Source organism: Sinohyriopsis cumingii, chromosome 1, assembly GCF_028554795.1.
Source record: "Sinohyriopsis cumingii isolate HCF-2022 chromosome 1, ASM2855479v2, whole genome shotgun sequence".
Taxonomy (NCBI): domain Eukaryota; kingdom Metazoa; phylum Mollusca; class Bivalvia; order Unionida; family Unionidae; genus Sinohyriopsis; species Sinohyriopsis cumingii.
Genome location: NC_142961.1, coordinates 140,564,880 through 140,591,122, shown reverse-complemented (window position 1 = coordinate 140,591,122; position 26,243 = coordinate 140,564,880). Strand labels below are relative to the sequence as shown.

The 26,243-nt window shown below is 39.3% G+C and overlaps 1 long non-coding RNA gene across 9 annotated transcripts in view; it reads right to left on the bottom strand.

Annotated features, from left to right (window-relative positions):
• The window catches only part of LOC149808019 (uncharacterized), a 222,550-nt gene that overhangs the window by 140,843 nt on the left and 55,464 nt on the right, over positions 1 to 26,243 (bottom strand). For 6 of the 9 annotated variants that reach the window (XR_016423865.1, XR_016423866.1, XR_016423870.1 and 3 more), the window contains one exon: positions 15,626 to 15,800. The exons of the other annotated variants lie outside the window; for them this stretch is intronic. This is a non-coding gene — a long non-coding RNA (uncharacterized LOC149808019). Of the gene's footprint in view, positions 1 to 15,625; positions 15,801 to 26,243 lie in introns of those variants that run through there. 9 annotated transcript variants of the gene reach the window in all.

Below are 26,243 nucleotides of genomic sequence, written 5' to 3'. Positions count from 1 at the left end.
GACATGCAACATCTACTATTTTATTACATTTGTAAATATTCTCGCCCCCAAATAGTTGAAATGTGTCGAAAATACGACAACAAAACAGCAAAAGCCTATACAACTTGTTTTTGGTGGGAGCGGGGATGATACAGTTTGTCCATATAATCTCACGAATATTATACAACGATCTTTTGGGTCAAATACAAAAAAAAAAACAGGAAGGTGGGGTGGTCCACATGAAACTAGAAATAATGTGTTAAATATACAGGAATTTAGTTTAAGGAGAAATATGACGCCCCTCTTTCATTGGTCAAAATTCCAAAGAAAGAGCTCCTTTTATTGGTGTTTTTTTTTTTTTTTGTTTTGTTGTTGTTGTGACCAGCAGCGCCTTTTGCATGGACAAGAAACCTCGATGATCGGTGGTTTGGAGGCAACATTTCTGCCGAAGCATGGGATGATTTCTGTTTAGTAATTTTTGTCACTAATGAAAGACCTTCTTATTCTGACTTAGCCCCTAAAGCGGTTGTATAGTCAAAAGGCGGATCTATTGAGCTAAAGAAAAAGCCATAATCTACATAACAGATGAAAACTTGTTACACGTACTTGCACTTCACAATACGATAATACAATCCCGTTAGTGGTTACGTATTCATGTTAGATTTACACTTATCCATAAATTGTCATAGAACTGTTATCATACGGTATTAGGGATATTTTATCTGGACGATGTTTATTGCCATGGTTACCAACGGGTAACAAGTTTAACGACAAAAAAATAAGTTTCCTGAACAAGATTTCACCGTAAATGTTATTTTACCAATCCACTTTTTTCTCGTTCTAAGTTTAACCAATTTTAGTCTTCAGAAATGACACCCTGTTTGTGGTTCTCTTGAAAACCCAGCTTACGCCCTCACAGCAGACTTTATCATAACATGGCGGTATCATTGTGCGTCTGATTCGCCAATTCATTTGCCGACAACCTAATAATTATCTCTGCACTCATATGCTGCACAGTACCAATACACATGAAGCAAATTCGTTTAACTGCACGATCGTCTGCTACTGCTTCTAAAAACAGCACCAAGTACATTGCAAGTACTCTAATTTGATTTTTGATAAGCATGCCGTTTCCATAATTGTATCCCAACTCTTTCTGTCATTTATTGATAAACGATTTTCGTGAGCGTGAACTCAACACTACCGAAGAAACGCCTTAGATTCATTCCTAACATTTAAGGACCACTTAGCAATGGATTTTTTTATGTCGAGGTTTAAATATTTCATATCCACAATGAAACAATGTGAAATAGGTTCATATATCGTTATCTTTTAATTATTCTTTATGTTTATTGTCAAATATTTTATATCTGAGCTAATCTATTTTACGACTAAATCATAGTAAACTGGGTGTGAGTTGTAACAATCGTTTGGCGTTTAGTATCAGCGTCGAATCCACGAAACCTCGTACACCAAGAATAAATATTGTAACAAATTTGGAGTATGCGCATTTTGTTATAGAGTTCCGTTTTAAGAAATTCTTAGATTTTTGTGATTATTTGATTACTGGAACTGGGTCCAATGGAAATATTCCTGAGCCCTCAGAAATAATTAGCCAATTACTAGGAGCAAACGTCACGAAGTGAAGTGTTAGCGAGTTTCCATGATGCCATATTTTACGTTTGATGAATTCAGGTCAAAACCGCATGAGTGTCCCTGTCGTTCCATAGTTCCTATTAACATTTAGTGGTGTACATTGGTAGTGTGACTGCAGTGGCAGTATTTACGGTTGCTGCTGCTGTTGTTGTTGTTGTTGTAGGGTTTAACGCCATTTTTCAGCACAAGATAGGCGTCCAGTATAAATGGTGGAGGAAGAACCCGGCAAAACCCTGGAAAGAACTACCGACCCACGAGAAGCTAATGGCAAGATTTTTCACATACCACTTTGGCCAAACCCGAGACTCCAACCTACACAGACAGATGTGAGATGGCATCGATCTGTAACGGTGAGCACTTTAGACTACTTGACCACTCAGGGCCCCAGTATTTACGGTAGAAGACCGGTGAATTACACAGTAGAATAAACAAGAAGGGACTTGGCAGATACCGTTTATGTCGCCATGATGGCAAATGTGATGCAGTTTTACTGGCGGAATGTGGCCCGAAACCATGATTCGACGGGCCTAAGGTGGTCTGGTAAAAATAGTTCCCTGCTTTAGGGGACAGTTGTATAGTTTCTACGGCGTGAACTGCTGACGGTGCGGAAAGTTGAGGAAGAGAAACGATGCAGATGTGCTGTTGATTGATAATTGGAAACTTGTGAGATTCAGGTCTTGCATTGATTAGAGTTGTTGTTGTTGTTGTATGGGTTAACGCCATTTTTCAGCATACGATAGGCTATACATGGCGGCCAGTATTAATGGTGGAGGAAGAACCCGGAAAACTCCGGAAAGAACCACCGACCCACGAGAAGCTACTGACAAGCCTTCTCACATAACCACGTTGGCTGAATCCGAGACTCGAACCCACGCAGACAGAGGTGAGATTGTAGTGATCCGTAACGGACAGCGCTTTAGACCACTCGGCCACTCGGGGCCCCCATCAATTAGACTAATTTTATGTATAGAATGGACATCTTGGGCTTACTAATTTACAACTGAAGCTGAATGGAAGCCTTCGGAAATTTGGGGTAAACTTATGACTTCTAGCAGAATTGCGCCAAGGTTTGACACGGCTCGGTCAAGCAAATACCCTTGCCTTGTAACAATATTCATTCACGGTACATACCTGGACATCAATTACGCATGTTTACTAGGGCAAAGTTGCTCACAATCAGACCCACAACACGGGATCAGTCATAAACTGGGAACGAAGGGGTGATATGGGGTGAAGGCTATTTTCCAATTAACTATCAATTTGGGATATGATCCTACGCCAGCAATGTTAAGAGCAACGAATAGTTTCAAACACCAGGTCCGTTGTTTTGCGTATTTTCATAACTTACTTATGTCAGTCTAATATACTGTTACCACTATATCGTATAACACTAAGGATCAGAAAGGAGGGAGAACACACAAGTTTTGTGTGTGAGTGATTTGTGTGAGTGTGATTTGCATTTTTAATATAGCTTTAACAATCGTTCAGTCTATTCGCTACGATGTCTGCAGTGTGGCAGCTTATAGTGAAAAACAAATTTTGCAAAATTCAAGAGATAATATATTTCCCAAGAATACAGAGTAAAAGTATAAAACGAACTGTGAATTAAATCCTAATTAGTCCTAAACGTTTTATCACAAGTCCAGATGACCATTCCGGTAGCCTAAGTAGTTACAGCGTCCTCCTCGGATACCGGAGGTCGCAGGTTCGAACTCCGGAGTAGTCATACCAACGACTTATAGAAATGGTACTAACAGCTGCCTCGCTTGGCGTTCAGCATTAAGAGGTTAGTATTAGGACTGGTCGGGCTGGTGTCAGGAAAATGTGACTGGGTCAGTCGTGATGATACATGTCTGCGGCATGATGCCCTAGCGCTAGACATCACTATTAACTGTCACACTACAGACATCATAGTGATACGACTCAAGTCGTTAAAGCTACATTACAAATCCCCCCCCCACACACACACACTCCAAATGTATAAAGTTCCCAATACTGAATGTGTTGATGCGCCTGTAGTATCGAAGGTGGTAATGTACCAATGGTTTCTATGTAACGGTCTTTTGATGTATTACGATAATATAGTCCAAAAACGTCATTGTCTTAGTTTACTATAATTCCATATTAATGTTTCTGTCCAAGAATAATATTGATGAGCACAGTATATTTCTAGTGAATAAATAATTCCACCCAAATGAAAAACTGAACAAATCAATAAGACTGATTCTACTTCAAAACGTTAAGGCAAGAATGAACAAGTTCTCAATTAAACAACATTATATAAAAAGCTAAGAAACAAAAATAGAACAAGGATGAGGGTCAAAAGTTAATTTCAAGAACATTCTAATCGGTCAACAAGGTCTATTACTAAAATTATAATAAAGAACATAGCAAACATCTAGTACGCTAAATATTTCGGGGTGGGGGAGATTACCAATTTCCTAGATTCAGATAACGATAAACATTTTACCCGATTGATAATGATCCCAATATTTATTTTGTACTCGCACAGAAATATTAGCTATTTATTATATTGTTTACAAAATCAATATCCCTAATTAAGTATAAAGTGAACTTGATTTTAGACTAAGGTCAGCTACAAAATACAATTATACATAACTATAATCATGGAAAAAAAGCCTACAAATAATACAAATTAAATATACACAACAATATGTACTGACTGCAATTTAAGTTTTGTAAACATGTGCTAAAAGATGTGCTAACATGTATTTTGTCAAAATGTAAATGTAAATTGACCAAGCTTTTTGAAGCAACTGTCCAAGCTTTAGTATTGGAGGTGCGCCGTTTTGCAAAATGTCAAGCTCTGTAGTCCGTATGCCCACAATTCCTAAATAGAAATTATCGGTTCTGAAGAAGAAGAAAAAACAACAACAACAAAACGGACATTTCTGAGGTTTTGTACGCCCCCTTCCCCCAAACGATATTTCTGAACCCACCCTATACTCAGATTTGCAACAATAATCATGCATTCAAATGGAACCGGCTTCTGATTGGTCTATTCCAACTACTAATACCTGGAGGTACCTTTTAAACCAATATGACATGGGGAGACCTATGCGAATGTGAACTTTCATCTAATATTCTCTTGTCTGAGACATTGCACCGTTTCACCGTGGCATTTAGCAAGACAAGCCATTTAATTTGCTGAATGCATGCCACAAGCTACCGAACTGTTGTATAGTCTCTTCATTTAAATGAGAATAATGCAAACCCATCATCCGTCAATACGACACAACGCAAACCCATCATCCGTCAATACGACACAACGCAAACCCATCATCCGTCAATACGACTCAACGCAAACCCATCATCCGTCAATACGACTCAACGCAAACCCATCATCCGTCAATACGACTCAACGCAAACCCATCATCCGTCAATACGACTCAACGCAAACCCATCATCCGTCAATACGACTCAATGCAAACCCATCATCCGTCAATACGACTCAACGCAAACGAAACAAGATGAGGACTGGATGTAACCCATCATCCGTCAATACGACTCAACGCAAACGAAACAAGATGTGGACTGGATGTAATCGATCATCCGTCAATACGGCTCAATGCAAACCCATCATTCGTCAATACGACACAACGCAAACCCATCATCCGTCAATACGACTCAATGCAAACCCATCATCCGTCAATACGACTCAACGCAAATGAAACAAAATGAGGACTGGATGTAATCCATCATCCGTCAATACGACTCAACGCAAACGAAACAAGATGAGGACTGGATGTAACCCATCATCCGTCAATACGACTCAACGTAAACGAAACAAGATGTGGACTGGATGTAATCCATCATCCGTCAATACGACTCAATGCAAACCCATCATCCGTCAATACGACTCAACGCAAACGAAACAAGATGAGGACTGGATGTAACCCATCATCCGTCAATACAACTCAACGCAAACGAAACAAGATGTGGACTGGATGTAACCCATCATCCGTCAATACGACTCAACGCAAACGAAACAAGATGAGGACTGGATGTAACCCATCATCCGTCAATACGACTCAACGCAAACGAAACAAGATGAGGACTGGATGTAACCCATCATCCGTCAATACGACTCCACGCAAACGAAACAAGATGAGGACTGGATGTAACCCATCATCCGTCAATACGACTCAATGCAAACGAAACAAGATGAGGACTGGATGTAACCCATCATCCGTCAATACGACTCAACGCAAACGAAACAAGATGAGGACTGGATGTAACCCATCATCCGTCAATACGACTCAATGCAAACGAGACAAGATGAGGACTGGATGTAACGATCATTAAACAGCGGTCGAACTCACCACTCAGCAACCTTGACCCATAATATGCATCTAGTTGTTTCTGGCTCTTACAATCTACACAATTTTCAAGCAATATTTGTTTTTACTGGTATTATTCTCAGCATCTGCCTGCAAACCGTTGCGTTCTGAAAATGGTCTGCTAAGATGACCGATAAATGCATAGGGCGGAAACCGTGTGCGAGATAATAAATGCAGACAATATCGAGATTTGGAATACGATCAATTTAGGCTATGTGAAACGTAAACCCACCCAGAAATTGTTCAAACTCTGACATCCATAATATTAGCTCGATAAAAACAACTTCTCCGCCAAAATTGTTATGGTTAATTAAAATGATGCAAAGATTAAAACAAAGAAAAAAAGAAACAAATCACAAATATTTTCAAAGTTTTATAAGACAGAAGTTGAATAAAAACTTGGAAATCATTTTTCTTCCATTTACTACGGCAATCGGCGTATACATATTGTATCATTACTCACACAACGAAGTAAAGAAGCCCGATATTGCAAGTAGAGTGCGTTCTCAGTCGATGTTTTCCACATAGCTCTCAGTTCTCTGTGAAGTGCAACTGTTTTCTTAGAGCAAGTATTGCCACAGACTGATGGATTGTACACATCATCGTACCTGGCAGAATAGTTTTAAGTGGATGGAACAATGGGGATCACTAGTGAAGACATCTGTAGCAGACAAGGCATTTAGCACTATGAAGCCACTGTTTATAAAAATAAATATAGTGTATGCTTATGAGAATATCGGACTGCAGAGACTAATATCTATTCCAGCTACTTTAATTCGTCTTCGACTCCAGTCACTATTTTCCTGAAACCGATTTAACGTGAAAATCATGCTAAAGTTAAAGTCCCAACATTGACATTCTATATAAGTATAGGATAATCAACGAAATTAAAATTCTTTATAAGTATAGGATAATCAAAGAAATTAAAATTCTTTATAAGTATAGGATAATCAACGAAATTAAAATTCTTTATAAGTATAGGATAATCAACGAAATTAAAGAAGGCAAATCCGCAAACTTAAGTACCTGCGTAAATGTCTTTCTTTTAAAACAAGATCAAATCGGTGGACTGGCACGCTATTGGTTGAAAACAATTTCTAGGAATCCAAGGTAAGACCATTTCTTCTCTTTAACTGCTGAATGTGGAGACCATCTGTAACATTCTTGAGTTATAACAAGATTTGAAAGACGAGCACTTTGGCAGCCATACTGAAAGCAAGATCCAAACCATTTTCATTTAAGATCAGGTAGACACCATTAAATTATTGCGGTGAAAACCACATATGGATTAAAGCATCCATTTAGGAGTTGCAATGAAAAGATTTTAAAGACGGCTGTCGTGACGGCCATTTTGGATGCAAGATCAGCTCCATTTTCATTCTAGACTAAGAAGATATACAAGTATTTCGTGAAAATTCATGTCGATATGGCCACCCATTCATCATGAGTAGCGTAGACAAAATTTGTTAGATGGCCCACATGGCTGCCATACTGGATGTCGGATAGGCATCAATTTCATTAAAGACCAATTACACGCCATAAGAAGTCTTAAGCTTAATACTCCATCTTTATTTCAACCCCATTTTGATTTCCCACCGAGGACGAATAGTTGTAACACGATTCTGAAGCCGGCTACAAATAGTGGCAATACTGAAGAAAAGATCGACACTTTTTGAAGACAACTAGAAATCAGAACAAGTCTTATACTGAAAATCTCGAGTGAAAATGACCATGCATCCAAGAGATGCAGCGTTAAAAAGATTTTCAAGATGGCCGCTGTGAATGTCATTCTGGAGATCAACTTGGCACCTCTTTATTTATGACCAACATGACATTAATAATGTATATCTTTAAGTGAAAAACCCATGACGATATACCTAACTGCTCAAGAGATGCAATGAAGAAAGGATTTTCAATATGGAGGCCACTTTGGACGCAAGATCGGCACCATTTTCATTTAGAACCCAAAAGCGATCATAATTTTTTAAAATTATTGTCTTTTGGTAAAAACTAAATGTTGATAAAACCGACCGTACAACAGTAGCGCTGACAAGATTTTCCAGACGGCTATGTGGTGACCATATTAGTTATCCGAGCGGCAGCACTTTTATTTAGGACCAGCTAGACTGAATGATGTGTGTGTGTGTGTGTGTACAGTTGCATTGCATTCCTGAATCGAAAACCCTTGCTGAGATGACCATCCGTTAAGTAAAGAAGTAGATATAAGATTTTCAATACGGCTGCCGTGGCGTCCTTATTGGACGTCAGATCGGCACCATTTATATGTAGGACCATCTTGACCTTGGGATGAGTATATATATATATATATATATATATATATATATATATATATATATATATATATATATATATATATATATATATCTGGAAATAGTGCAGACGTTAAGTAGTTATAGATTGGGGGTGGGGCATACAAATTAATATAGATGTCAGAGGAGAGGCTTGTGCGAGTTTGGCTAGATCGTTTCGGAAAGCCAGTTAAAAGTTTCATCGTCGTACCATACAGCTGGCGACGAACATTTAGGTGTCGACAAAACCCTCAATAAAGTGCACCAACGTTGATATTGGCCCGGTATGAAGGATGATATTCGTGACTACTGTGCGACGTGCTCCGTTTGCGCCCAGCACAAAAATCGCAAGCAGAAGCGCCGAGCGAAACTTCAGGACATAGCGGTGTGGAAGCAGGAGAGCTAGTAGCCCTCGATATTTTGGGACCTCTTACGAAGACGGATGAAGGAAATGCATATATCCTCGTAATTGGAGATCATGTCACTAAGTGGACTGAGGTGGTGTCTCTGCCTAATACTGAAGCCACCACGGTTACAAGGGCGTATCTGGATAATTTTATTTGTAGATTTGGCGTGCCTCGTGTACTGTTATCTGACCAAGGCCGACAGTTTGAAAGTGTCGTATTCAATGAACTCTGTGTAATATTAGGGATTAAGAAGGCGCAAACGTCTTCCTATCAACCACAATGTAATGGGTTGGTGGAACGGTGCAAAAGAACTTTCTACCAGATGCTAGCAGCATACGTAGATGATAAACCAGAAAACTGAGACCAATACCTTTCACTTACGAGCACGGCCTATTGTGCATCTGAGCACATTTCCTCCGGATTCACAACGAACAAGATGATGCTGGGTCGAAAAGTGATTCTCCCGACGGATTTTCTAGTTGGCAAAACACCAGACGAGGCCCCAAAGAATCTTCCTCGATTTGTGTCGGATTATAAAATGTGGGAGGTGAACGCGAAAGCACGAGAAAAAATAGGCACCGCCATGTGGCATCAGGAAGTCGCTTATGATCTCAAGGTTCATGGTCAGTCTTTCGGTGATGGTGACCTGGTGTGGTTGCACCATACTCTAAGAAAGGGAAATCACTTAAACTACAGGTCAGATGGACTGGACCATGGCGTATTGTTAAGAAAGTAACGGATATTACATACCTGATCGCAAGGATCAATCATAAGGCGACTCAGATTATTCACTTCAACCGACAAAAACCATACCTGATGCGACCTGCGAGTGAACATAAACACATCGATAGCCAGGAAGAAATACACATTAGCATATCAAATTATGGCTCAAAGGACCAATTTAATGAAGCGAAGAAGGGCGCGGCGAAGCAACACCACTGTATTGTATTAAGTTACAGAAATTATTTTAAACTCAGTTCAGTTATTTCATGTGCTTACAGCATTTACGGTGATAAAAAATAAATTGTATGGGTGGGTAATAATCGTTTCCCCGCGATTAGGCTGGGTATAGGATAAAGCGTCACACGGTTTGAGATACAAAACCGCGCAGTTAGAATTAGATTGATCTGCACCCTTCGGCTGTACACATAGTGTGATTCTGGTGAGTTGATTATGTAATGACAGCTGTCTATTTTTTATGTTCTTATGGATAAGTTATTTTGATTGATCGTGTGCAGTGTTGGATCAGAAATTTCTTTTAGAAGCTGTTTGCTGCTTGGAACCAGAGTTGGGTAAATTAGATATATTTGTTTGGTTTGTGCTGTGAGTGAAGCAGAGGTATATTTACAAGGGAAGGTGGTGGTTGTATGTATGATTGTTTGGAAGTTAGTGTCCCTGTAGAGTTTGTACTCGTGGTAAACAGCGAATGACGGCAGCATCAGGTCTAGCATTGGTCTGTGGACGACAATGTGTGCCGCGCCAGTTGGGTGTTGAAGTCATTGTTGACTTGTTGAGGTTCGTAAGAGACGTGCTATTCTTTGAAGGACGCATTCTCTAACCTCGTTTTAACAGGAATATTTCTGTGTGACATTGTTATTGACGTGCTAGCGACATGCCAGTTGGAAATTGCTTCGTACAGTGTATTTTAAGAATTGTTTGCTACCATCTTGACAGTCGTAATGGTCCAATGTCGTTTCCATCATGCATAGTTTGAATTGTCTGCTTGGATGGAAGTGTCCATTTGGGATATTCTGAAGAAGAATTCGTAGCACATGTCAAATAATTAGCAGCATGAAGTAATGTTATCGGGTTGGTGGTTGAATTTAGGAAAAGCCATCAATTTTGATTAGACCACAGAAGTGTGACGTTCGTGTCATTCGAGGTCGTGTGATCTTTTTAAGGACGGGGTAAATGTAATAAATTTTGGAGAGTGCGCGTTTGGTTATAGCGCTGCGTTTTAAGGAATTCTTAGATTTTTGTGGTTACTTGTCTGATTACTGGAATTCGGTGCAATGGAAATACTCCTTAGCCCGAAATAATTAGCCAATTACTAGAAGCAAACGTCACTGAGTGAATTGTTATTGAGTTTACATGATGCCATGGTTCACTAGTAGTGAATTCAGGTAAAAACTGAATGAGTGTCCCTGGAATGTCATAGTCCCCATGAAAATCTAGTGGTGTACATTGGTTGGGGGGGGGGGGGCCCGAGTGGCCGAGTGGTCTAAAGCGCTCACCGTTCCGGATCACTGCCATCTCACCTCTGTCTGCGTATGTTCGAGTCCAAGGCTCGGCTAGCGTGGGTACGTGGGAAAGCCTGCCAGTAGCTTCTCGTGGGTCGGTGGTTCTTTCCTGGGTTTTCCAGGGTTCTTCCTCCACCAGTTATACTGGCCGCCATATATGGCCTATCTTGTGCTGAAAAATGGCGTTAAACCCTAGAACAACAACAAAAAAAGTACATTGGTGGTATGACTGCAGTGGCAGTATTTATGGTAGGAAACCGCTAAATTACACAATGGAATCAACAAGAAGGGACTTTGCAGATATCGTTTATGTCGCCATGGTGGCAAATGTGATACAGTTGTACTGGTTGTTGTTGTTGTTGTAGGGTTTAACGACATTTTTCAGCACACGATAGGCTATACATGGCGGCCAGTAATAATGGTGGAGGAAGAACCCAGGAAAACCCCGGAAAGAACCACCGACACACGAGAAGCTACTAGCAAGCTTTCTCACATACCCACATTGGCCGAATCCGAGACTCGAACCCACGCAGAGGTGAGATGGCAGTGATCCGTAACGGACAGCGCTTTAGACCACTCGGGGCCCCCTCAGTTGTACTGGCGAATGTGCCTGGAAACCATGGATTGACTGGTATAAGATGGCGTAGTTAAATTAGTTCCCTGTTTTAGGGGATAGTTGTGTAGTTTCTACGGCGTGAACGGCTGACGGTACGGAAAGTTGATGAAGAGAAACCATGCAGATGTGCGATTGATGTATATCTGTTAAGTTGTGAGATTTGTTGTTGTTGTTGTTGTTGTGGGGTTTAACGACATTTTCAGCACACGATAGGCTATACATGGCGGCCAGTATTAATGGTGGAGGAAGAACTCGGGAAAACCCTGGAAAGAACCACCGACCCACGAGAAGCTACCGGCAAGCTTTCTCACATACCCACACCGGCTGAATCTGAGACTCGAACCGGCGCAGACAGAGGTGAGATTTGTAGTCTTGCACTGATTCGAGTAAAATTTATGTATAGAATGAACACGTCGGGCTTTCCAATTTATAACTTAAGTTGTATGAAAGTCTTTGGAAATTTGGGGCAAACTTACAACTTCTTGCGGGAATCGCTACAAAAACGTTTGTGGAAAATGACTTTAAACAAGATCTTCATGTATAAATAGCAGTTAATGATCACTTACGCTTAGATATACCTTGCGGCATCAAAACAATATTAGAAACAAAAGTAGAGAGAAGCTCATAAACTGAATTTGTAAGACATTTTATTTTACCTACTTTTATCAATATGCTACTATAAAAGATGCAAAACAAGCATGTGAAGAGCGACATTGTGATAAATCCCAGAACGCAAACTTTAACTTAATTTTTTCTAGTTTGAAATACTGCATGTCAATTTTTAAAAGGATTTAACTGAATCAGCAGACGGAATATGAGCAGGGAGTGAGTTCCATATTGTACCCCCCCCCCCCAATTTACTGTAGACTTCCTTTGAATTGTTCAATGCAAGGTTTTTGCAATTCTATATTCTTGTTAAATTCGATCCCAGATTATAGGAAGACGACGTTTTGCAGAATAACTTAAATTCTGGAAGATTTCCTTCAGGCCCAACTAGACATCACAAGACGTCGTCTGGAGAAAACCCAAAGGCTATACGACTTTCAGTTTATGAGTAGCAGCGTCCATATTAGATATCCAAAAAGTACCATTTTCATTTAGCTCCAAGGGTACATCATAACATGTCCCACTAAGAAACAACGCTATGTGACTTTCTGTTAGGGCAATCTGGTTAAAATCAGATCTCCACTGTCGTAAATGTCTTAAAGAGAAACACCATGCAAATGTGATCTTTCTGTTAGGGCAATCTGGTTAAATTCAGATCTCCACTGTCGTAAATGTCTTAAAGAGAAACACCATGCAAATGTGACTTTCTGTTAGGGTAATCTGGTTAAATTCAGATCTCCACTTTCGTAAATGAAGTGGTTTTAATCAAACTGCTGTTAAGGTGGAATAGCAATATCACCATTTTCAACATGGCCTATGTGCGGGCCCTATTAAACCTCCGAGCGGCACCATTTTCATTTACAAACAACTTAGACTATGGAATGAATGTGTGTTTGTAAAATTTCAAAGCAACCCTTTAAGCAGTTTAGGAAGAATAGCTATAACAATCTGGTGCTAATGGAAGACGGATGGATGACTGACAACCTAAAAACCACGAACATTAATACGAAAATAAATGAAATCACACAAACACAGACAGACAGACAGACAGACATATATATATATATATATATATATATATATATATATATATATATATATATATATATATATATATATATACACACACACACACACACATACATATGTGTGTGTGTGTGTGTGTGTGTGTGTAACAACCTAATAACCTCAACGGATGAGACCAACAATCCAAAGTGTGAGATAATCATTACAGATACAGTAAAAGAGTACCACGAGAAGTGAAGCAAACGCACAAGATTTGGTGCCATCTGTTATGTGTTTCAGAAAATAGTTGCAAGCTAAAGCTTTGCATTCTTTCTCTGAAATAAGCTGTCGAGGTAGATTCCAAGATGACTTTAAATGTGGTTGGTACAGAGTAGCTGTGCATTAAGAAAAATTGATATGGCACATACATATGGCACCGATGTTGAAAATATTTGGGCCCATGGACAGGAAGTACATATAATCTGGTTTTTTTTTTTTTTTTTTTAGGTATTGGCCTTACTAATGTCATAAATGTCTTCCGAAAAGATTGGACTCCATTCATTACCACCTTCCTGCGCGCATGGGTATAAACAGTATCGCTAGTGATAAAAAATGATGGAACCGCAACGTGAAAAAACTCTGAAACCAGGGACAATCAGATTGCTGAACAAGGTGAACTTGATTACTTGTTACAAGCGATTACGTCTTTGAAGAAAAGCATATTTTCTTTATTACTTTTCTGCATAAAGAAATACAGTGTCAGGGTAAAGATATCTTTATCAAAATTTCGCCCTTTCTCTACTATGAAAAATTCTAGCCCTACAATAATGGTACCACATTTATGTGGAAAAGACGGACACGACGAATTCAGGTATGCAGGTCTGATTAGAGGAAATATTTTCGTGCCAGGAGCAAAGAAATAGATCAATCTGCATGCTTCTCATGATAGTTGCCCTTCTCAAGTCACTTTCAAGGTGAGATCGATCATTTTAGTGCCATGCAAAATGTCTACTCGTAAACACAAATCTCCTCGCAGGCAGGTGCACATTTGTCATTTCAGACAGTATACAATCTGTATGGCGGTTTGATTGGGGGGGGGGGGACGGGAGTTCAGTTTCTTGTAACAAGACACGTAACAACTGTCGATCCAGTCTGGTCACAAACCTGAAACCCACTGGTTGTAAGGCGAGGCAAACAATTAAGAAAACATGTGGAGGAAAGAAGTATTGCTGCAAGTTACTACTCATCACGATGTTTCTACACAGCATTTCATACGTGTACGTTTGAAACAAAGTCTATATGATACAGTAGGTTCATGATACACAAGATGTAGCAAGCAAATGACTGAAAATACAAACTTGACCGAGGCGTGAAAAAATTGATCACAGTGACCTGGTTTATATACTGAGTTAATCTCCTCAAGATGCATCCAACAGTTCTCATAAGTGAGGTTAGAAAAAGAAGACCCAAGATATTGACGGTGTAACAGACGAATAGGAAGAAAATACTTAAGTCAATAAAACATGAAAATGCGATGACAGTGACCTATTTTGTATACAGTTCAGTTATCCTACTTGAGACGATTTGGAAGCCACGGTAACACCGCGATTAGCGTGCTGGGCTCGCGATTGAAAAGGTGCGGGTTCAAATCCTACCATCTGATCAGCTTGGGGAGGCTACCGCAGTGTTTTTGGGAAAGGCACTTTACTCCAATTACATCGGCACTAAATAACCATCTCGTGTTGTTTAGCCGTAAAACACCACACCAAACCAAACCAAACCAAACACACCTGTTTTTCACGTGTAGATGAAATAGGGGTATCAGACATATACGGTGCAGCGAATGGATAGTTAAAATACTCAAGTCACTCAGGCGTAAACATCAGGTCAGTTATCTATTGTTATTATGATGCATTTTAAGGTGCATCCGCATTCTAGTCTGCACGAGTATGAGTGGAATAGGGTTAAAGATACTATGGGTGTTATGAATGAATAGCATAAAATTCAAAAATCACTAATGGATGAAAAAGATCACAGTGACATACGTTCATATGGACTTACTCTCGCTGAAATGCATCAACATGCTATTATAAGGACTGTACGCGAACTAGGGTCAAGATATTGCTAATGGCGAAATGAACGACCACAAGGACGAACGTACAAACCAACGAACACGTCAACTAACGTTAGCGAAGGAATAATAAATGTGAACAAGAACAAGTGCTAGAACTATAGCCCATACATAATCGGCGGGGTGGTGCTGAACTAGCAGCCTCACCCGGATTTCATCTCTAAACATATTTTAGCCTACATCCGTAAAACTTAATAGCTTACCACCACATGTTTGCCCTCCTCCCCCGAAAAATTTCTGCTAGAGCCCTTTGCTGGAATCAACTTAAATAAAAGCAACAATTCTTAACAAAGACAACGCCTGAACAAGCAAACGTCGACGACGTATGAAACAGGTTTATTAAACGTAGCCTGACATCACTCATATTTTACAGAAAACTTAAGTCATAGTACAACATGTAACGGACTTGTTGCACTGTCTGTATGTCTCTCTCATAACGAATTGTGCTCAACTGTGGAAGCCCCAATACACCTTCTTCATTGATCCTGACCTGTAAATTGAAAACAAAACTTAAAAACTAGAAACGTGTCTTTGAGAAAAAAATTCCCTGCCTACATTATGCAGCTTAAGCAAAAATATGGTTAAAAATGTAACAACGATAATGTAAATCAAACGGAAGGTACAACTATTTTACATTTTGACTGAAAAGGGGGTCGAACTTAACTTATATCTTCATGATATGATACCTGCTATATTTGATTTCTATTAAAGTAGTCTTTCCAAGTCATAAAGCGGAAACGAATAAGTAACGGGTAGAGAATATAAATACGAAAGCAAATTAAAAATAATGAATGTATTATTTGTGAATACGAATTCCTTCTCTAAGAGGACCACAGTTGGAGTAGTCATGAATATGCTGAATGGTGTGGATGACAGATGCCGAGAAAATGGCAGCTAAGTGCCTTGCAGTTAATACAATCGGTGAAATTGGTTTGAACATATTGAGAGTTTATCGAACGGATGGCTGAATTACAAAGGCAATTAAGCGTGAAAGTTAGGCGACAGTGGTGTAGTTACTCTCCTTGCCATGCATCAACAAATCAATCTTTATCAGTGTAGGTGAAATAAGATCCAAAATATCGAGGATGCAAAGTGAGTCATTTGTGAACATCTGTCACAGTAACCTACTTTTGATATAATTAAATTACTTTCGTCGAGATGGATTCTCACACCAATATTTACATGTGTAGGAGAAATAGAGAGTGAGACATTGAGGATGAAACGAACGAATAAATGAAAATATAAAATTAATTTCAGCGTGAAAATTGGTCACCTAGACTTATTTTGGGTATAGTTTTGAATGACTCACGTTAATTTGCAATCAAACAACACTTTTCATGAGTACCGATGAAGCAAGGTACAATATAATGTAGGGTTTAAAGAGCTGAATATATGCCATTCACTTAAGCGTGCAAATAAATACAGTATACTACATATGAAACGGTCAGGTTCCTCTAGCTGAGATGCATCGAGATAACATTTTTGATGGGTACAGTTAAAATTGGGTCCAAGATACTGCGATTGTAACGAAAGTGGAGCTGAAAACACAGAAGTCACTCAAGAGTGAACCGAAAGTCAAAATAACCTGCTTTTGTTATAGTTAAGTTTCTCGTTCGTTGAGATGCAATTTACACACTTGAAGTAACTGTATTGTGCAGAGAATTATTTGTCACTTGCTTTGAGTTTGTATCAAATGAATCGATATTTTCTTTTGAATTATGTAATATCCATCAGACATACTCTTATGTTTACTTTTAGTTCTAAACTCGCTAATTTACAATATTTTTGAATTTCTGAAGATATAACTTTTAAAACACTACACAACAAAACTAGTTAATATACAACTAGCTTTGCAATTCAACACAATTATTAATTGCGTGTCTGTAGGCGAAGTAGGATCCATCGGACTGAGGGAATAACCGCCATATTGGGCAAAATATTACATCCCTCCCAGCTGTCGGTCTCGAGGGAATAACAAAGCTAGAGTTCTGCAGAGATGCAAGGCTCTCGGTGTATTCAAGATGATTTACGTCTCTTACAAATTCCATTTCATCCAAGCCTTCTGTGAAAAACTACCTCCCTTTAAATTAAATTGAAGTAATACATTTTATTTCATTGGGTCTTCATCTTGAACTAGTCTCTTGCATTCTTCTAGCTTATTTGGCAACCAGTGTACACTGCGACCGTCACTACCCATGTTATGACGAAAGTATTTTACTAGACTGACAACACGCAGGTCACAAGAAACGAATGCCATTCAAATTCAAAATACCTGGGATAAAAAAAACGAGAGGGTCACCATTTACATGCATACTTTAGTTTACGTCCATGTTGATACAAAACCTACTGTATGAAACAAATGGCGATGGTTGTATTTTACACAACACTTCTAAACTCTGGCCACTATGACGGAGATACGAGCCAGATATGCAGTACGAGTACTCACAAGATTATATTATATATAATCTGGCAGAGAACTGCGTGACAAGTGCTTCCTTGTATCTGCTGCTACCATTTTAATATAGATTGAAATACCAAAAACAGTGTCTTGTTGCCAAAATGAAGCTCAATCATTTGTGGAATTTAAAGTACAAAAGTTTAAACTTTTTTCTTCATAGGTTTATCAACGAAAATAAATCCATTACTTCCTGATCAGCTTTAACCTGAATATAGTTGCAGGTCGATGCTTGCAGAAATAACTATGATAAACAGCACAGGATATTTCGTCTTTTTTCTTCTTTTTCTTTTTCTTCTTTGGGTGCTCCAGGCCACTAACTTGGATACAAGGTGTAGAGGTTGGTAGAGTAAAGGATGATGATTCAGTTGGTACATCCTGTGGGTCTTTGTTAAGAGCGTAACATAAAGGCCGGAGTAGGGTCAAGAGGTGAAGAGGTGGATTAGGAGAGCCCATTGAGGGGCAGGTTGCATAATTAATAGCCCCATTATATAGCGGTGACTTGAGAAGTGAGATTTGAGACTGAGCCCAGGACGAACTAGAGGAAACGAATTACGAAGAACAATAACTCTACCGGAGAAAAACGTGTAAAAAAATCCCAAGATGCAACGGAAACTCTGGATGGGCAATGAAGATGATGATGCAGATTACACTTTATTATGTGGCGAACAGAAGTGACCGCTTTAATATTGACTGTTTCTGTTGGACGGAATAGTGGAACGGAAAAATGGCTCGAAAAATTGAGTAGCATATAATGGTGCCCATATCAACAACAAGAGTGTAGTCAAGAATAACATTACTTTCCTCTAAGAAAATTATACAAGTCTCTAGCAGTCAAATATGAATTGTCATGCAGAATATAGGTGTTGACAAAATGTGTCTGTCCTAGGGGCTCATACAGTTGCTTAAAATATACCTATTCACACGTGTTTTGACATTTTGTTTATGCCCACACAAAGTTTGACTTGAGATTATATCTATAGTCTCGGGCTCGGCCAATGTTGGTATGTGAGAAAGCTTACCGGTAGCTTCTCATGTGTCGGTGGTTCTTTCCGGGCTTTCCCGGGTTCTTCCTCCACCATTTATACTGGCCGTCATGTAAAGCCTATCTTGTGCTGAAAAATGGCGTTAAACCCTATTAACAACAACGATTTCATTGTTAAGGAATGCATGCAGTTTTTTTTCTCGACATGGCGTTCCATAATCGCGCCCACTTGACATGTATGTGCACTGTGCTGAATAGAATATTGGCTTCTCGTTTGCCAATCGAAAATGGCGTACCGCGCCTATTTATAACGTATTCCGGGAGATTAAAATTATTAAATTGTCGTGAACAAGCAGACGAAAAAATGGAATCTCATCGTTTCATGATAAATATGACACAAATACCAAGAAACATAGTTTTTGTAATGTATTACATAAACAAAGAACTAAAACGCTTGAAAATCTCTGTTTATCCACCATGTTCAAATGTTTTAAAATGGTTGATATGCTCTAAATTAGTGCATGTTCATGCCGGCCGAGTGTACATACCACCATGTCGGACAATTCTGCGCGTCGGGTAATTAATCGCAACGATACGTCATTTCTGTAAACATTGGATCACGTGTTATTTTGGGTGGAAAATCCATTTTGTATCAAGAAAGAACGATCGTACTTTATGAAGAAAAGTGATATTCATAAAGTGTACAAAAATATCCCAAATTTCGACTTGAAATGCATATGAAAATGTGATTTCTAAATGTCAACATGAAGACCCACTCCATGGCCTTCTTGAACCTGTAACCCAGAAAATCCTATTTACTATGTATATTTTAGAAACACACAAATAAATACATTTAAAATATGGAAATGTATACCCTAAAAAAAATTCTGCATCTTAATCCAAGTTTCCAATTTTGCAAGTTTCCCCACATACATAATCGTCTGCTACCCAACGTGTCAACTTGCCGCAAGAACGGGGTTCTCCGGCGTATAGTCTGTTTCTAAATTCTTTAGTACTTTTTTCCCCCCATAAACAAGACGTTGTAAACAAATAACATCCCATTCATTGTTGTTTCTCTTCCACATAACAGCTTATTGTTTATAAAATGTTGAACTTTACTGTGTTTTTTTATATTATTTATTATTATTGACAATATCGGTTTAGTTTGCTTAATATATCTTGCCATTTATTAGCATTGTTACGTTGAATTTGGTAAAACTAGCTACAAACCTGACCTCATTACTCGACTGAACTACTGATAGAAACAATCCAAAGTAATGTATTTCAATTATATAGCCCTGTGGATAAAACACTGCATCTTTTCAAAGATGTGCGCAGAATAGGCCGATATATCGTGAGTCATGAAAACATGGGGGTGGTATCCCCTGTGTCCAAAATTAATATTATTTTGAACTGAATGGTGACAATGGGCTCTTTTGAAATGGTAAGCATTGCAGTATTTTATTTTCGTCAATCGGTCGAATTCGGTATGCGTTTTGCTGCAGTATTGGAGACGGAAACCGTACCTGCGCAGAAATGCCCGACAGCATTGATACAGTGCGTGTGACAGTCACTTTTTGTAATAAGGGGACACTATATATAATTGGTATGAAAATTATTTCTTACCTTCTGATGTAAAACCGTATGAAATTATTAAGAGAGCAATATCGATTCTAACAAGCGCCGTTTTTAAGATCGCTTTCAACAGTACGGGGGGGGGGGGGTGCATCTCGCAAGTGCTTATTTTAGTTTGAATGAGTGAGTGGGTTGAGACTCGTTGCATATCGCCACACAATTGGCTGTATGGCACCCAGGTCCAGCCCATGGATGTGCGGGGCCCAAGGCAGCAAGCGCGGGGCCCCAAGCACCCCCCTCGCATTGCCTGAAAAGGGGGGGGGGGAGCCAAGGCGTTTGCCTTGTTCGCCTTGTTCTATGGCCAGGCTGATGACACCGAACAGGACTGAAAAATGTTGGCTTCAGTCCCATCTCATTTTCAACCAAGATCAAGCACAAATCAAAACAATGAAAAAACAAAACCCCACGTTTTCTGTACAAATATAACCTGAGAAAACATTGTCACAAGTGAATAAATAATTATTGCTTTCATAAATTCTTTTACCTTTAACCACAGATAACTTCTTTTGTACAGGTTTCAACGGAAAAAATATTTCCCCTCATTAACCCGCTTTTGTAAAAGGACCAAACCGTTAATATCACATTCACATAGACTCATTCCTGTGTCAATGTCTAGACTATTATTGCAGCGTTTTATACAAGCAACGATTTATCTCACTCCAAACATACGGTTAAAAAATACCTTGGCAATTTCTAGATTTGTCTGTAATACTTGGAAGTATGTTTCATATGTGCCTAAAATTCCGCCTCATTTGGAAGTACTCACTTTTCGTTTTACAAACTTTGATTAGACTGGCAACGCCCTCGCGAGTTGGACTTGTGTTATGATTTAGGTAATTTATTACGGTAAATGACAACAATATTAATTATCATGGTCATTATAATGTCAAGAAAAAAAGCGACAGCCGTAAAAATGATCCGTTGCCGTCGATGATCAGTTACTGTCGCAGGCACTGTAATAAAGAAGATTCTTTATCAAAATTAACAAAATACACGTTGGGTCAAGACTATTTCAAAAACTGTAGATTAAAGAAACTACATTCTGAAAAATCTGTACAACATGCAACATTTACGTTCTTAAAAAGTTAAAATTTCAAAGGTAAATCATTTAATTATCAATGTCTGGCAAAACTGTGAGATGAAAATAATTCCACTGTCTTCCAGTGATATGCCTTCTGAATCCTTCAGTGACATGCATTCTGAATCCTTCAGTGACATAACATTATGAATCCTTCAGTGACATGCAATATGAATCCTCCAGTGATATGCATTCTGAATCCTCCAGTGACATGCATTCTGAATCCATCAGTGACATTCATTATGAATCCTTCAGTGACATGCATTACGAATCCTTCAGTGACATGCATTATGAATCCACCAGTGATATGCATTATGGATCCTTCAGAGACAAACATGAATCCTTCTGTGACAGGCAATATGAATCCATCAGTAACATACATTATGAATCTGTCAGCGACATGCATTCTGAATCATTCAGTGACATGCATTATGAGTCCTTCAGTGACATGCATTATGAATCAATCTATTTTTTTCTAATATAAATTATATTTTTCGGCATTTATTTGCAGCATACAAAACAAATCTGAACTTCTTAATTGTAAATCATCAAACTATCATTAATAAATTACACGACAAAAATTCGAAATGTTCTAGTTGACAGCTATGTACTTGAGACAGAAAAGTTATCTGTGTACTTGTGACATAAGAGATGTTTATGTACTAATGACAAGAGATTTGTAATTGAACTTGTAAGTGAAAAAGAGATTTGCCTGTTGTGTTTTTCGACAGACTATATGATAGAAAAGATGTACGTTTGTTTTCTTGTTTGTGCGCGATTTGGATTTTCAACGTAGTTTTCACAATTGTTCAGTCATATCGCTAAGAGGTCTGAAGTGTACCAGTTTTTACTGATGTCTAGCACTGGGACAACAAAGTGAACACGAAAAAAAGCCAATAAAATACAACTCGACTGGGCATTCAGTCGAGTCCCCTCTAGATGCTACCGACTGAATCCATCTTGGGGTGGACCGATATAGAACGCATACCAAGAAACGATGGATACTACAATTGAAAACTAATGGGGAGTTCAGCATAAATGATAAATTCTAACCCTCCAAATGCAATCTTATCAAAACTACAGACAGGCATCACATTATCAGACATACGCAATATTGCGATACTATTTACCTAAGTTAATATTGTCTTTATTTATATTTATTTCTTTCTCTTCTTCTTCTTATTATTATTAGTAGTAGTAGTAGTATGTTACTGTTTTCCATTGTTTCGCTACACCGTGTAATTGACATTTTCCCCCATGCATAACTTAACCAGGATACAATCTCTAATGTGCATTTGTAGATGGCGTTGATTCTTTTGCAATTCATGGTACCCGTGCCCTTCGTTCTAGCCTGGAATTATGTCAAAACATTTTGGTTCTCTCCGTGAGGTACGATAATCCCTTCATTTTGTTTTACAACTTTGCTGATGGAGTTGTTGTTGTTGTACGTATACAAAGCGGACAGTATTAATGGTGGAGGAAGAACCCGGGAAAACGCCCGGAAAGAACCACCGACCCACGAGAAGCTACTGGCAGGCTTTCTCACATATCCATATTGGCTGAATCTGTTGCTGATGGAAGCATAAAACTGATATTAGTTTACCCTTTTTAAGACCGTTGATCACTTTCTCTTCATTCTCTTTTCAATATATCTGTATAGCTTGTTGCTGTTGTTGCTGTAATGGGGTTTAACGCCATTTTCAGCACAAGATAGGCTATACATGGTGGAGGAAGAACCCGGGAAAACCCTGGAAAGAACCACCGACCCACGAGAAGCTACCGGCAAGCTTTCTCACATACCCACATTAGCCGAGCCCGAGACTCGAACCCACGCAAACGGAGGTGAGATGGCAGTCATTCGTAACGGTGACCGCCTCAGACCACTCGGTCAATCGGGGCCCCTATGTGTACAGCTATACTGTAAGTAAATATACGACCCCCTGTAGACTCTGTGACAGGACGTGTTATATTGTTAGGGGTTTTAAGCCTTTATTCAGCACAAAAATATAGGCTATACATAGCAGCCAATATAAGTTCTGGAGGAATACACCTGGAAAACCCCGGAAAGAACAACCGACCCACGTGAAGCTACTGGAAAGCTTTCTCACATACCCACACTGTCCAAGTCAGAGACTGGGACCCACATGACGGGACATAACAAAATATTTTGCAGATATCAAAGTAGAGGTAATATAACATGTTCATAAAAAAAAGATTCCTTTGGTTTCTCTTTTAAAAGAAACAAACAACAAACAACACAAATCAACAGCAGCCCCACTACCCCTAAATCCTGCCCCCTCCCCCAAATACACATATTAGAAGTCAGATTTTACTAATCTGAGAGTAATATCCAATACGACCACCATGAAAAACCTTGTTCATGCATCAGTAATTACGTTGATTAAACACTACTGTTGATGTTTCACCTTTAATACATGCTGTCAACTCGGGTACCTTTTACACTAAAAGTTGTTAACATGTACAGTTGTCGTTGTTTGGCTTTAACACAATTTTTCAGCGCATGATACAGGACGGCCTAGTTAACTGGTAGAGGAAGAATATTTACATTCTACAGTTAGCCTGTTGAGAATAACCTACCACAATATATCATGTCTTGACAGTTCAAGTTTACCAATGAATAAATATTCATACCTAATTCCAACTGCGCAGGTTAAAAAGGGACTGTACATAGCATTAGAAAATCTATGTCGTCATCAGCTAAACATGTATGTTTAACCTATTATAGTAATACACAAAACGTAGGTCACGTGGCTTTCTTTTGATTGCAATGGTGTATAGCTCTAAGAAAGCTGAACCCTGTAATGGTGAGAATGTTTGCACAGATAATTTCGCAGTACAACTCTGTCGTGGTAACCATTAAGACTGACGTATGGGTTAGGCTCACAACAACTTGGCAAAACCTGGGGGGTTGGGGGTTGGGGATAACTTAATTTTAATCATAGTTCGATAACGGCCAGACAGTTGGAAGGTGCCAATGTTAACCTAAGGTCAAATAGCGGAGAATTCAGAGTTGAGACAAATCAGAGCAAAGATTTAATGAAATCTTGCGGCATCTGAAACAGTGTCATCAAAAGAAATTTTCCAAAACGGTTATTAATAAAGGTGGTCTTTTAAAGAGTTATTCTGACTTCAATGAGTGTGTTAAAATTTTTGGCTATTAGAGAAAGTAACCCTGGTTAGTTAAGCTTAACGTGTGTGTGATTTGGATTTGGATTATTTTTTTAATGTAGCTTTAACAATTTTTCAGTCATATCGCTGCGATGTCTGCAGTGTGGCAGTTTATAGTGATGCCTAGCACTGGGGCATTAGCCGCAAACATGTAGCATGGTGTTCCACCCAGTCACATTATCTTGACACCAGACCGACCAGTCCTAGCACTAACCTCTTGATGCTGGGCGCCAAGCGAGGTTGTTGTTGTTGTTGTTGGGTTTAACGCCATTTTTCAGCACACGATAGGCCATATATGGCGGCCAGTATCAATGGTGGAGGAAGAACCCGGGAAAACCCCGGAAAGAACCACCGACCCACGAGAAGCTACTGGCAAGCTTTCTCACATACCCACATTGGCTGAATCCGAGACTCGAACCCACGCAGACAGAGGTGAGATGGCAGTGGTCCGTAACGGACAGCGCTTTAGACCACTCGGCCACTCGGGGCCCCGCCAAGCGAGGTAGCTGTTAGTACCATTTTTGTAAGTCTTTGCTATGACTCGGCTGGGGATGGAACCCACGACCTACCGCATCCGAGGCGGACGCTCTAACCACTAGGCCACCGAAGCGGTGTCTTAACGCGCACGCGCGCGCGCGTGCGTGTGTGTGTGTGTGTTGGGTAGGGGGTCCCCAGACGAAATTTCATGGTTTAAGTATCATACAACCAAGTTTTAGGCAGCCCAAGTTTTTCTGCCGAAGCAAGTACTTCTTGACTGCGGGGAAGTAGGAAGTGTTCCTCCGTTATAAACTGTCCACAGGACAGAGGGTCTGGAAATTTGAGATCCATAACCAGGGAAGAGACGGGGGGGGGGGGGGGGATTCTCTGATGACAAGCGAGCGAGTGCTCGGAAGGGCAGAGAGAAATTTAGCTCTATATCTGTAATGCACTGTGGAAAAGAGCGCAGTCAACAAAAAAGATGGTTGATGATCAGAAGAGGCTAAAAGAAGAGAGAGAGAGAGTAAAAATAAATACTGCAATTCTGACCTATCACCAACAGTGATTTGAAGAAGACCGGAAGCAACAAGGTGATGCTGACACGCCGGCAATTTGAGTTTGATCTCGATTATATGATGAAATTTGTTTTATCGATGTAACAGAACGGCTCGCTGTATTTCACATAAATTTCATAACTCAATTTCTAAGAGAAAGTGAATCAATCAAATGTTATTATCAATTTCATTTTGTTTATGTAAATGATTAAATTGTATTTTTCATACGGAGGATCGTGTTGCTCTATGTTTTGTTATTGCTTACTCAAACCGGACAATAACACTGTGCTCGATCATCTCCTAGATAACGATAATGAAAGCATCATAACAAGTGGGGAACACACATCATCCCATCTGACACACAGCATTATAACTTTTCGTGATTCTCACATAAACATCACCCTATAAGTGACTATTAAATATAAAACTTCCACAATGGTCTGAAGTTTGGGTTTGATATTTATCAAGCTGTACTGCCTCATCAAAATTCAAGATTCTTAGAAGGATAGTAAGTATATAGCATGCCAAAAAGTTTGTATTGCCATGACCTAAACGTAAAA